General features: G+C 33.9%; 1 pseudogene; it reads left to right on the forward strand.

Moving 5' to 3' along the window:
* The first annotated feature begins 4025 nt into the window (after positions 1 to 4025).
* On the forward strand, positions 4026 to 4721 carry LOC117707178 (large ribosomal subunit protein uL6 pseudogene; annotated as a pseudogene).
* Positions 4722 to 11227: the final 6506 nt, after the last annotated feature.

The following is an 11227-nucleotide window of genomic DNA, read 5'->3' on the forward strand; positions in this document are numbered from 1 at the left end:
AGGAAAATACTTATTCATTTCTGTAGACTCTTTGTAGAGAATGACACTAAAATGAAATTTTAGAGTTGTTTTAAATCAAGCCAAACATTTATTATTCTTAACTCCATGTTTGTGGCTTTAGCAAGAATAAAAGGTTCTCAAGATATTTGACTACAAAGCAAGAAAATTAAAAGCAATTTTTAAAGATGCCACTGTTATCCCATCTTTATATTATATTTCAGTAGACATAGCATCTAAATTTTTAATTCATGACACTTATCATTGTTCATAAATATTTAAGATAATGTCAAATTTGTCAATGTGACACAGTCATCACAGCGCAATTTACCAATTTAAATGGGAATTGAATGTTGTTCTTATTGTAAATATTTAACACTGCATTCAGATTAATAACTGATAAATAAATGAATAAGTTGTTCTACTCACTAAAAGACTCATTTCTGAATAAATGAATTTCAAATAAATATTAAATTGAGAATGTATATCTAGTGTGTATAACAAATTATTTTGTAAAATGGGCTGAGTTCCAAGCACTTTTACCATAGTTCATATGCTATAGAATGTGCTGTGTAAATTTTGGATGAATTGACATTAAGTAATAAAAGTTACTTGATTGACAAAAATATTACAGACGCATTTTGGAGTGCTGATTGCTTGTAGAATTTTTGACATTCCAACATCAATCTCTAATTCTTTCAGACTTCATAGAGACACATTGGCTTTGTTTTTCCGTATTTTCTATTACTTTTAGTAGACGTTGAATTGATTTCTCCATTCTTTTCTAACCATTTTTTATTTATGCAATTTATATCTCAATATCAGCAGAATCTTTCCCATTCCTCCCCCTTTCTCCTTTGAGAGGGGAACTTTCCTATAGGTATCATCCCCCCCGATACACTCCCCTTTCCCCCCCCATCCCCCCCACCCCCGACTCTGGGGACATTCTGTGGCCAGACAAGTTCATTTAAGGGAACAGGATCCACAGGCAGGCAGGCAACAGGTTCAGGGTGAGCCCCTGCTTCTGTTGTTGGATATCTGCTACATAAGTGTAGGGGCCTAGGTCCAGCCCAGGCTTGCTTTTTGGTTGGTGATTCAGTCTTTGGGAGCCCCCAAGGTTCTAGGTTAGTTGATTTTGTTTGTTGTCCTGTCGAGTTCAAGTTTTCCTTGGGTCCCTCAATCCTTTAAATCTCTCTAAGTTCCATCTAAAGTTTAGCCATGAGTCTTTGCATCTCTTTCCATTAGCTGCCATGTTAAAGTTCTCCGAGGACAGTCATGCTAGACTCCTGTCTGCAAGCATAACAGAGTATTTAGGGGTTAGTTTTTGCCTATGGGATAGGTATGAATTTGGGGCAGTCATTGGTTGGCTATTCTCTTCTGACCATTTTTATTTACAAATTCTCTTCATTTAAACAACTGAGGTTTCTCTTCAAAGTAAGCCAATGAATATCAGACTTCATTTGAAATATTGAAAGTGCATATATTTTAGGATGTGTATCTCTTCTAAATTATTTCTTAGTACTTATATGAGTACTTTTACTCTCATAAAATATAACCACTTCTAAAAGGGGCAAATATTTTTCCTATTTAAGTTTAGTAATTTTTCAATGTCTTCCATGAAAATTCTAAAAATCTATAGACAAAAAATAAATAAGCAAACTCATAGACAGTTTGCATTCACCAAGAAATGTCTCTTAAGAAATAATAAATATGGGTCAGTATCTTAGGTAAGGAGATAGCAACACCCACCCCAAACAGGGAGTAACTGGGACCCACTGAGACTCAGGAATTCACTCCTGGCCCAGAGCACTGGTTCCTTTTGTTCTAAGCCTGGGCACAGAGCAGATCCTAGGGGGCAGGTCTGGCCCCAATCTCATAAAACCCAGAGGAAGCCAACCTCCCAGGAGCTCTAACCTGGGCAGTATCTTAGGTAAGGAGACAGCAACACCTGCTCCAAACAGGGAATAACTGGGACCCACTAGGACCCAGGAATTCACTCCTGGCCCAGAGCACTGGTTCCTTCCTGTCTGCGCCTGAGCACTGAGCAAATCTTGAGCCCCAGCTCTAACCCCAGTAGTAACACCCACCCCACACAGTTCTGATAATAAGTTCTTGACAACCAAGATAATAGGGAGGACAGGCTCCAGTCAGAGATAGGGCAGGTAGCAATAAGGAGATCCAGATGGTGAAAGGCAAGCTCTAAACAGGAAGGACATCTTCATCAATCTCCTCCTTTAAAGACTCTGGGATCTAGCAGAAGCTAAAACAGAAACAGAAATGTTATAAGAGCTATATGAGGTGGATGATTCCAAGGAAACAACATCTTCCAGATAAAATAATACTAAAATTTATATGAACTCACAGATTTGGGATAGCATGTACAAGACATAAACAGGTTAAAACTGGATAAAATTTTGAACTCTGAAGAGGAAGTTGGCACAAATTCTCATTAAAAAAGAAGCTACTTTCAATTGATATCTTCTGGGAAAGGTGATTATCAATATTCTCCAATGAAGCATCACTGGGTATATTAACCAGAGTTCACTCCAGGCATCATACCAAGAGCTACTTGGTAATGCAAAGTGGACTCCATGTTTTGTGTACTTTTTGTTTATTATTTATTTTATGTTTTGTCTTATTGGGTTCTCATGGACTTTTTGATTTTCATTTTTAGTTTGTTTTTGTATTGTGTTTTATTTGCAGGTGGTAGAATATATACTTGGCAGGTAGGGGAATGAGCTGAATCTGGAAGGAGTTTGAGAAGGTGAAAAATATAATCAAAAATTTTGCATGAAAACTTTTGAACTGAAATTTAAATATTAATATTCTATAATATTTACACATTGAGCAACTTGTAGAATGTTGACATGTGAATATTCAGCAAATATAATTTATTATTTTGAAATATATTTTTAATTGGATACTCCAGAAAATTGCATTGCAAACCTAAGTGCACCAAGAGCAGGATCAGTCAGTTACATGTATGTAGATTCTGATATCAAATTAACAACATATAAGCCTACAACTCTTTAGTGTATATTTATATTTTACATCACAATCTTTAAAATTAGCAGTGTACTTAGGTAAAAACACATGAGCATGAGTAAGGCAAATTAATTTTAGAAACAATAGTTCATAAGTATGCTATATAACAAATAATTACTTGGAAATTTATATAATTAAAAAGATAGTTCACTTTTATCTCTTAAGTATACACTTTTTTAAAACCTACTTTTAATAGGAGTCTTATGTATTAATAAACATAGAAATAATCGTGTAGACATGTATACTCTTAAAGCAATCCTAAAATCCATGTAATGGCGAATTATAGTTATCAAGTAGATTTGATTTGCAATTAACTAAACAACTAGAAGTTGTAAACTCTTTGGAGGGATTTTTTATCAGATAATTTTAAGTATCAGCAAAGATAATAGAACATATAAGTAGAAGCTTTGATCTTAGATTGCTTGTCTTCACTCCTTTATCTAGTTCTATCTTGTTCTGTTGATGTGTTTATATTTATTCTGCCATATCCCTAGGCTTCTGATAAATTCTGATGACCAGCAGCTAAAGCAAACCTCTAAACCTTCAGTGTTATATTGGTACTACTGAAGCATATAGGCTCACAGACTGAGCAACTGCCAGATTCTTGGAATCTCTAGTACAAGACAGCAATAGTTAGATTACTTGAATCATATTATATAAGTTAGTAAAATAAATCCAAAGCCAACAAAAAATAAATAGAAACATAATAAATTTTGTCTGTTTTTTTTTTTTTTTTTTTTTTTTTTGAAAGCACTGACTAATATAGTCTGTTAAATGTTAAAGAGTAACTGAACTTTTTGTTTGTCTGTTAAGGCACATTCTGCTAATACTGAATAAGTAATATTAATGTCTCATTATACCACAACTTTTTTTTAGTCAAAATATTGCATCAGTTGTGATTGAAAATTTGGTCTATTTTTTGTTGTTCTTTTGTTGGGTATTTTTAAAATTTTATTTAATCAATTAAATTTAAGTAAGCTGCTCTTTGCCCCATCTACTGCGAGAATGAAGACCATTCTCAGCAATCAGACTGTTGACATTCCAGAAAATGTCGACATCACTCTGAAGGGGCGCACAGTCATTGTGAAGGGCCCCAGGGGAACTCTGCGGAGGGACTTCAATCACATCAATGTAGAGCTGAGCCTTCTCGGAAAGAAAAAGAAAAGGCTCCGGGTCGACAAATGGTGGGGTAACAGAAAGGAACTGGCCACAGTCAGAACCATCTGCAGTTATGTTCAGAACATGATCAAGGGTGTTACACTGGGCTTCCGTTACAAGATGAGGTCTGTGTATGCTCACTTCCCCATCAACGTCGTCAGTCAGGAGAATGGGTCTTTGGTTGAAATCCGAAATTTCTTGGGTGAAAAACATCCGCAGGGTTCGGATGAGGAACGGTGGTGTTGCTTGTTCTGTCTCCCAAGCCCAGAAGGATGAATTAATCCTTGAAGGAAATGATATTGAACTTGTTTCAAATTCAGCGGCTCTGATTCAGCAAGCTACAACAGTTAAAAACAAAGATATCAGAAAGTTTTTGGATGGCATCTATGTGTCTGAGAAGGGAACCGTGCAGCAGGCTGATGAGTAAGGCCTCAGATTCCTAGCTCCAGAAACAAGATCCTGATCACAACTACAATTTGGGCTCTTTGAGGGCAATAAAGGATTTATATATTGAAAAAAAATTTAAGTAAGCTAAAATCTAGCAAAAGCATCATTTCATACTCTATTTTTAAAATATATGTGCATGGCACCTTTTGGGAGAGTATGTATTCTTAGAAATCAAGTCTGAAACCTTTAAGAAAAGCTGGTTTCTTTACTTTTAATAATCAAGGAACCTAGGGAACAATTTATTTTTGGATTGTTCTGATGTTTTTTATTACTAGGAAAAATACATAATGTTTTGTCACATGATTAAAAATCAATGTACAACAGTGTGCCTGAATAAGGTTTCTATATAAAAATGTCCTGTCCTTTATTTTGATCAAGAAGACCATTGTTAAGTTTTTACATTAATATCTCTTACCATCTTAGTCATTTTCTATAGCACACTTACTATAAAGCAGACAGAAGTAATATATTCTTAGTTACTTATTCAATATGATACTGAAAACAAGAGATTTTGGTTGAAGATATCACTAAACAAAGTTTCCCAAAGTACTGAAAATGATACACTAAGACTGTCTCTTAATGTACAATGCACAAGTACATGGAAAGCTGTCATAATTAGAATTCTTGCCCACTATATAATCATTCAAAGGTTAAGGTTAATATATGTTCCTTGAAGACTTGCAAGGATTGGATTTAAGTATAATTCTAATAATTAACACTATCATTATACTTAGAGATATTGATTTAAGTAATACAATTATATCATATAAAGTAGAAGAAAGAAAAACTTAAAGACAGAAGTAACAGGACATATTGCATTTTGAAAGAATACAGCAGTCTGTAAAAGTAAGTAACCATACTCAAAAATTGACAATTGCTTGATCTGTACTATTTAACTTTTATTTCAGATGAAAGGTAAATAGTTAAGCAAATTATCCCAGTATGATATTATGTCATGTGGACAATATTTCAACTTTTTTTTATGATTTTGATACAGAACAATATATCTCAAATGGTTCATCATTGAAGGAAACATCAACTATTAATTGTATAAGCAACAGAATAATTATTATTTAAGAAAATGTAATTATTTTGTCTACAAAATTAAAGTGAATTCTTATGTGGAAATGATAAAAGAAAGAAACTTTCAGTAAAAATATAGGTGTTTTATGTATATTGTATTTTGGGTAATAGCAGGAAATAAAGATAGCACAAGCATAAAAAATACTTATCTAATGTAAATTAACTCGGTGGGTGTCAAAAAAAACCCCACAAACACAAAAACCAAATAAACAAAGAAAACAAAAAACAAAACAAACAAAAAACAAAGAAGGACAAAGAGGGAACACAAATGGAACAAATGAAAATAATAAAATAGTAGATAGAAACTCAAACACAAAAATTATAGCTATAGTGTCTCTGACACTATGCAGACATTAGAAGTGCAGGATCTATGGAAACCATATAAGATGGAAGGAGTGGTGCACTGTACCACAAATGTTGTGTAGCAGAGGTGGGGATGAGATGAGTGGATTGGATCTGTGGGGAAAGATGGTGAAGAAACTACTACATGGTTTTGTGAAATCAGATTTTCTGCTGCAGTGAAAACTCAGGGATATTGGGGATATTCGTACCATGCTGCATCTACCAAGACAAGTTGCACATACAAAACCAAGTTAGCCTAGGCAGAGAGAGAAGTAGTAGACAGAGCTAGCTAGAATACCAAACCTCTTTGCTTCCTAGAAGACTAATTACCATATTCTAGAGATTAGGTGACAGGATATATTCTCTACTGGATTTTGGTTTAATTTTTATTTAATTATCCCTTAAATTATTCATTGTCCTGGTTTTGTAATTTATAATATTAGTCTGTAGCATTATATGTTGAAAGTAAATAGATTGATTAATAATTTATAGTTAAAATCTATGGAGACTTTTAAAAACTTTGCCTTATTACATTAAAAGATAATCATGAGAACTTTTATGGTCCTAAACTTATATGTCTATGTGTCAGGCACACAATGCGAGGAGGAAAGGTTAGCATTGTCAAGATGAAACAACCTATAAATGTTTCTAATCCATTAACTTATACCCTACAGTGAGGGATGTTTGTTACATAGTTGGCCTGTGAATGGTATCATGTTAATTAAGATTGTGACAACCGTATCTACTGTGGGCAACATCATTCCTAGGCAGGAGCTCAAACTTCCTTTAAAAAAATGGAGAAATCAGGTTAAACTCATTAAATGAGCAATCAAACCTGTATCATTGATTTATTTCTACTGATCACTGTAGATATGACTTGACCAACCGGTTGAGGTTGGTACTAGCACATTTACAGAGATTTGTCAGTTCCATGTGCCAAGGAACTTATGGTTAGAAATGCTGTTGTTAAGTTGAATGAATTAAATGTGATGGGCTACTTGAGGACTTAATTAGTAAGTAGTAGCAGGCAGGTGGCAGCACTGGATAGTCACAGGCAATGTGATTATACTTATCATAATGAAAGACATAAGCAAAGCAATATCCATAATGATCTGACCCATATATCTTTTATACTATCTAATTGGTCATGGTATTTCCAGGGACAAAATAGATAATAGGCCTATTATATTCCTTTGTTGTTGTTTGTTTGTTTGTTTTGATCTGTGCAAGAAGGAGTTTTAAATAAATGAAAGAAAAGCTAAATGAGGTTTTGGCAAGAGAATATCTTAGTAATGAAAGAATTTTCAGACTTGAGCCAGTTTGCAAACCCAGAACTTCTTGAAGGAAGGGATAGCCCTTAAGAAGAACTTTGCTAAAAATATCTAAGTATTTCACTGTTATTCTTCCTGTAGTCCTTCTTACAGAGTGACTTATGGTCTTTTTACAAAGGTAACTGTACAATGGAAGAAAGTAAGTAATCAGATTTCTGAAGTCTATAGAATAGTGCTTCAGAATTGATCCTGATTCTAGGAGTCCCTTAAGAACCATTGTAGCCCCAGATTAAAGGTCAGGTAATTAGAGTAATTCTGTTGAAATTATACATCAGAGTAAGTCTTCCAAATCTCCAAACCCATCCTGCAGATATTTCTACAGTTATAGAGGCAATTGAGGTAAATATTGGATAGTTGTTAGAATATCCACCTTGGTTGCTGACCTGTGAAATGGGAGTCACAGTGGTAGTGAAGGCAAAATGGAAGCCATTGAAGTTGATTCTACTAGGGAATCAAAGACTATAACACAACCCAGGAAGAACTGTAGAAGTTAGTGCCACCATCAAGAACTTGAAAGATACAGTTATGGTCTTTCTACCACCTCTTCTTTAATGTTTCTATGTGCCAAAGTAGATGAGAGAATGGTTATTGGTGAATAACAGCTGATTATTAAAAACCTAATCACATAGGACTCTGATTGCTGCAGCTATAAAATTTGTGATTCTTTTAAGTGTATATTAACACTTTCCCTGAGATATGGTACACAGCTATTGATCTAGAAAATGGCAAATCCTTGTCCTTGTTCATAAGAACCACCAGAAGCAATTTTATTTTACTTGGCAACACCAGCATTATACTCATACAGTTTCAACTCAAAGATATATTAACATTCTATAATTTCTTGCTCTATAGTTTAGTTCAAATAATATATTGCCTTTTTATACTGCCGTTCCCTCAATACAGTAACTATTTTTTACTAGAAGTTCCTGCCACTGTTTCTCATGGTTATTTAATGTAAAGAGCAAATTTTGCCCATATCTAGTTTAAATTAAGAACTTTACATAAGATACAGTTTCTATCGAAATAGTATAAAAAGATTCAGTATTTAGGCTGATAGATTTCTGATGATATCACACATACCCAGGGATATTAGTAATTTAAAATATAAGCTTTATCTCTAAGTTATTCTGATTTTATGAGTCAACTACTTTATCTAATTTTTATTACATATTTCAATACAAAAGAATTTGGCATAATTCATATTAGAACACTCAAACAAATATCAATCACGTACTTTGGTACATTGCCATTTTATATATGTGAAATATATAAATCCATATTCCCCAATAATATTAAGTATGGATTTATTTATTTTTAATTTTGAAGCTTTTTCCACATTCTTGTGATAGATATCCTTCCAACATTTTTCAGTTCAAGTTATATGCATTCACATGCTAACTAAATCTAAACTATATATGACACATTCTTACACATAACTACTATAGATGTAGCTGTACATATATATGAATATATATGAAATATTTCTTACAATAATTTTGAAGGCTGTCAAGTTAGCTCACTGGACAAAAGCATTTGTCATACAAGCTTGACTTGAACTTGGATCCACAACATCCATTAAAAGATGCAGATATAGTAGTATCAACATGAGTCCACCTACAGAAATAATGAGGGTAGGAACAGAAGAATGACCTAAACTTACACTGGAATATATGGTGCAGCAAAATAAATGACAGACTCAGTATCAAATCAAAGATGAAAAGCAAAAGAATATATACATTTTTGCTGTTCTCTGACCTCTGCAGAGGCACTTTGATATATGCAATTTCATACTCTCACATATTTCATAGATACATACAGACATATATATGTATATATATATATTATACACATACATATGTATATACACACACATATATATATATATACACACACACATACACACACACACACACACACACACACACACACACACACACACAGAGACTAGCTTCCACAGTACTGGAATTGTTATTTACACCCTCAGGAAAGAAAATTAACAACCAGTCCTATGCATCTGTAGACACTGTAGTCTAGGGTAACACCCTATCCTGGCAAGTTATAACCACTGAGGTGATGGCCATAAAATGTGTTAGGAACCGTACCATGTATTCTACTTAGATTTAAGGCCACCAAAAATACTGAAGTCACACACAGCACTGGTAACAGAGCCAAGAAATCATGGCTAGATGGGTAATGGACCCTAAATGAGAACTTAAAACTCTGATGATGCTAAATGGACAGAGCATTAAATTGTCTTCTAATCACTTTTTGTTATATCTGTATATTTGTAAATCTCTTAGTTTTTATTAGAGAAACCTCTTTTCAAGGGAGATAGTTATTAACAGAGATAGCAGAAGTAATAATGTTGCAGAGAATAAGAGATTGGGGAGTGCTCAACCCTAAAATGGGACATCTAAATCACTCCATCTTCTCTACTAGATTCAGAGATCTTTGTAGAATAAAGGACTTGTATAGAGCAAAGGCACTGTGTGACAGAAGCTCAATAGTACTTTTCAGAAACAAAAGGATATTGTACATATAAACTGACAACAGCTGTGTCTCTATTCATAACTTCTGTTCAAGATGAAATTAGACGTTTCTATCATAGAATGGGGAGATGGTCACAAAGTTCCAGACATAGATAAAGAACTATTGGCAACTGATGCATGCTTGGAGAAAAAGAGAGAGAGAGAGAGAGAGAGAGAGAGAGAGAGAGAGAGAGAGAGAGAGAGAGAGATCAGGTGACTTTGTAGATGTAGTAATTACCCATGTACATAGTGACAGAACTAAGTAAACTCAATAGTTTATACAATTACAAGAAATTGGGAGCAATTAGTGGTTGGAGAGATAGGGAAAGAATTAGAAGTAAAGGAAGCATGGCTATACAGGATCACAACATATACATGTGTGTAAAATTCTCAATAAAGATTGAAGCCTTAGCATAATAAACATAGTTAAGTCACTCACTTTCAAAATCTGACATATTCATTTAACTTTTCTTTTTTTTTTTCAGTAACCAAAGAAACCATTGTTGACATTGAAAGGTGTGACATATTTACGTAACACAGACTGTATGGTTATTAATTACAATATCTAACTGGTATATATATATAACAATCCAGTATATTCATCTTTCATTTTGTTTGTTTAAGATACAGCTTTATGCATGGAATGATTAGTATATTCTGACTAAACCTTTGCCCTTAGAAATTAATACCTGTACTACTTAATTATACTTTCTGTAATACATATAAGACATTTTAATGCATAAGTAATTACACAGTCATACTTGAAAAGCCTATTTTGTTATTTATATTTTTACTTCTACATTTTGAGCTTTAAGTAATGATCAGTTTACAAAAGTTATCTTTGCTTAATGTCTCAATATCTTTTGCACTTAAGGATCAAAAGACAAAACTTGGTGAGATGAGATCACTCAGTGATTAATGTCTTTCCCTGTAAGTTGAGTAAAGATTTGGTTTTTCAGAACCCATAGAAATGTGGTAGGGCTTGTCAGCTTTCATTTAATTCTAGTCTCTATAGCGGGCAGCAGGGATTTTTAAGGCATAGAGGCTAGTGAGAATAGCCTATGTGAGGTAATGCAGACCAAAAAGGACATGTATGGTATGTACTCACCAATAAGTAGATATTAGCCATAAAGTACAGGATACCCATAATACAACTCCTAGACCATAAGATGCTTAACAAGAAGGAAGGCCCAGGTATGGATACCACAAATCCACTTAGAACGGGGAACAAAATAATCATGGAAGGCCAAGGGAGGGAGGAACTGGTCTGGGAGGGGGGGCGATAGGGGAGAGAGA

The sequence above is a fragment of the Arvicanthis niloticus genome, chromosome 4 (assembly GCF_011762505.2).
Source record: "Arvicanthis niloticus isolate mArvNil1 chromosome 4, mArvNil1.pat.X, whole genome shotgun sequence".
Taxonomy (NCBI): domain Eukaryota; kingdom Metazoa; phylum Chordata; class Mammalia; order Rodentia; family Muridae; genus Arvicanthis; species Arvicanthis niloticus.